The sequence below is a fragment of the Oncorhynchus mykiss genome, chromosome 19, assembly GCF_057628025.1.
Source record: "Oncorhynchus mykiss isolate SJ-2025 chromosome 19, ASM5762802v1, whole genome shotgun sequence".
In the NCBI taxonomy this organism is placed as follows: domain Eukaryota; kingdom Metazoa; phylum Chordata; class Actinopteri; order Salmoniformes; family Salmonidae; genus Oncorhynchus; species Oncorhynchus mykiss.
Genome location: NC_143040.1, coordinates 72,940,899 through 72,944,249, shown reverse-complemented (window position 1 = coordinate 72,944,249; position 3,351 = coordinate 72,940,899). Strand labels below are relative to the sequence as shown.

Genomic DNA, 3,351 nt, shown 5'->3' with positions numbered 1-3,351 from the left:
TAGATCACCTGTTAGATCACCAGTTAGATCACCAGTTAGATCACCAGTTAGATCACCAGTTAGATCACCAGTTAGATCACCAGTTAGATCACCTGTTAGATCACCTGTTAGATCACCAGTTAGATCACCAGTTAGATCACCAGTTAGATCACCTGTTAGATCACCCGTTAGATCACCAGTTAGATCACCCGTTAGATCACCCGTTAGATCACCCGTTAGATCACCCGTTAGATCACCCGTTAGATCACCCGTTAGATCACCAGTTAGATCACCTGTTAGATCACCAGTTAGATCACCAGTTAGATCACCTGTTAGATCACCCGTTAGATCACCCGTTAGATCACCAGTTAGATCACCTGTTAGATCACCAGTTAGATCACCAGTTAGATCACCTGTTAGATCACCCGTTAGATCACCCGTTAGATCACCCGTTAGATCACCTGTTAGATCACCAGTTAGATCACCTGTTAGATCACCAGTTAGATCACCTGTTAGATCACCCGACGATCACTTTTTTTTTTTTGGTGTGTGTGTTCATGAACCCCAGGAAGACTAGCTGTTGTCATAGGGGTCCTGGGATCCGAAAAGAAAGATGAAAGATCAGAGTTCAGCTGCAGAAGTAAAGAGACTCAATCCCCCATAGTTCACCCCTTCAGAAGTCCAGTAGCTGTGTGAAGTGTTATTTACGTTGGTCCCTGACTAGAGAGGCTATATGTACAGGGAAGTAGTGCACAAATACAAGCGAATGTGTTCAGTATGTTTTGTTTTTGTAAAATGTATATGAACTGCAATATTCATTATGTGAAAATGGTATGGGGTGGAAAGGAAACTGTGAGACTGACTGAGTTAAGTTTAAAGTATTTCTTTAAGAGTCATAGTAATGAGAGGTTTAGACATTAAACCCCTGGCACTGTATTTTAAATCAACCATAAGATAATTTAGGCAGAACAGACACTGAACAGGCAAACAGAGACAGAGAGAGATAAGGGGGGTGTATTCACTAGGAACCAAACAGGACGAAACGGGGAGGGACCCTACCTGAATTTGTCCAATAGAAACTCTTGTTTCTTTTTTTGCTACAGTGTGCGCTAATGAATACACCTCGGCTGAAATTCCCATGTCAGAAACACATTGATCTTTGGTCAGGTTTTGTCTATGGTCTGTTATGCTAACCCCATTAGGCTTAATAATATGTTACAGTAACCACAGGTCTGAAACCACTTCAACAGTGGCGTAACTGACTGAAAATGTCACCACAGTCATAATTAAAATAAAATAAATTAATTAATTAAAGACTGACAGAAAAAAAAAAACGATATCCACAATTGTTATCTTTCTAAATTCAGAAAGATGAGGTTTGTTTATTTGTGATTGTTTATGTGTGTATTTGTTTGCTTATATGGACTTATCCCTGGAAACCATACTCTGTCCCCATGGAACTAAAGTAAGAGAGAAGGCTCTCAATGTAAATATGTATCATATTCTGTTGTTGGTTTCCTTGTTTCATTGTGGAGCTTTTGGACTAAACTTTCTAAAAAAGCAATACCATCTTTTATTTTTATTCACATCACGACAAATAGCGGTACTAAATGTACTTATGACACATTAATATAGGACCCAAACTGTAAGACCATCCCTAATTTTTTTGGAGTGTAGACCTCTCCCACAGCATTTGACTTCCTGTATGTAACAGGTGTCAATGTGGTTGCTTTGGACACGGGAAGAAGAATCTCTCTAAGGGGAACAAGAGCACATTACTGACCCCTTCTGGTGAAAATATATCACTGCTTTTAGAAAGGGGCCGTCTCAAACGCAAGCATCTAGTTCACTATATCTTTTAGACAGGTGTGTTACAACACGAGGACTTTACTAAGCAAAGCTTTTTCTTTTGACCAAGCCAATTGACTTCCATAATTTGAAATAAACATTTTTAAAGAATCTTGGGTTTCTTTTTGATTCATGTTCAATGGTTGAGATCTCCGCTGACAAGTGATCACAGTGAAAAGTAGTATTTGACCATAGAATTAGATTGAAATTTAATTAGAATGAATGACATTTCTACATTTCTACAAATATATTTCTGTATTTGACACCTTCCTGGTTCTTTGTGTGGCTTTACTGTTATAAAGCCATAACTGTAACAGACTTAGCCGGTCCGTTGCTGACAGTAGATCACAATGTCAGATAGGAGCTATTAAAGAATGGTTGATTGGTCTGTATCAAGACAACACATGGTGATACAAGTCCTTACTGTAGTCTGGATAGTAGGTGATCTCTCATCACCATATGTTGCCATTTGGGATCATACATCACATGTGAGATGTCCTGATTTGTTTGGGATTGGAAAGGGTTCTAGTATGATGAAGGTGGTGGTTCGGAAAGAGGGTTGATGGTGGTAGGATGGGGTGCGGGGTAGGGGGTAGGATGGGGTGCAGGGTAGGGAGTAGGATGGGGTGCAGGGTAGGGGGTAGGATGGGGTGCATGGTAGGGGGTAGGTGGGGTACAGGATAGGGGGTAGGATGGGGTGCGGGGTAGGGGGTAGGATGGGGTGCAGCGTAGGGGGTAGGATGGGGTGCAGGGTAGGGGGTAGGATGGGGTGCGGGGTAGGGGGTAGGATGGGGTGTAGCGTAGGGGGTAGGATGGGGTGCAGGGTAGGGGGTAGGATGGGGTGCGGGGTAGGGGGTAGGATGGGGTGCAGCGTAGGGGGTAGGATGGGGTGCAGGGTAGGGGGTAGGATGGGGTGCGGGGTAGGGGGTAGGATGGGGTGCAGCGTAGGGGGTAGGATGGGGTGCAGGGTAGGGGGTAGGTGGGGTACAGGATAGGGGTAGGATGGGGTCATGATAAGGGGTAGGATGGGGTGCAGGATAGGGGATAGGGGGTAGGATGGGGAGCAGAATAGGGATAGGGGTAGGGTGGGGTGCAGGATAAGGGTAGAGGGTAGGGTGGGGTGCAGGATAGGGATAGGGGTAGGGTGGGGTGCAGGATAAGGGTAGAGGGTAGGGTGGGGTGCAGGATAGGGATAGAGGGTAGAGGGTAGGGGGTAGGATGAGGTGCAGGATGGGGTAGGGTGGGGTGCAGGATAGGGGTAGAGGGTAGAGGGTAGGGGGTAGGATGAGGTGCAGGATGGGGTAGGGTGGGGTGCAGGATAGGGGTAAAGGGTAGGGAGTAGAATGGGTTGTAGGATGAGGTGCAGGATAGGGGTAGAGGGTAGGGGACAGGGGTTAGGATGGTTGCAGGATAAGGGTATGGGATAGCACAGACTGGAATATTTTCCAGGATTCATCCAATGGCATTGAGGAGTTTAACACCTCAGCCATCGGCTTCGTCAGTAAGTGCATCGACGATGTCGTC

At 45.3% G+C, this 3,351-nt stretch overlaps 1 protein-coding gene across 28 annotated transcripts in view; it reads left to right on the top strand.

Annotated features, from left to right (window-relative positions):
- Positions 1-1,938, top strand: part of smoc1 (SPARC related modular calcium binding 1) — a 187,416-nt gene extending 185,478 nt beyond the window's left edge. For all 28 annotated transcript variants that reach the window (XM_090211699.1, XM_036955379.2, XM_090211698.1 and 25 more), the window contains one exon: positions 1-1,938. This exon is cut by the window's left edge. The gene's annotated coding sequence lies outside the window, so the exon portion shown is untranslated.
- The last annotated feature ends 1,413 nt before the right edge of the window (positions 1,939-3,351 follow it).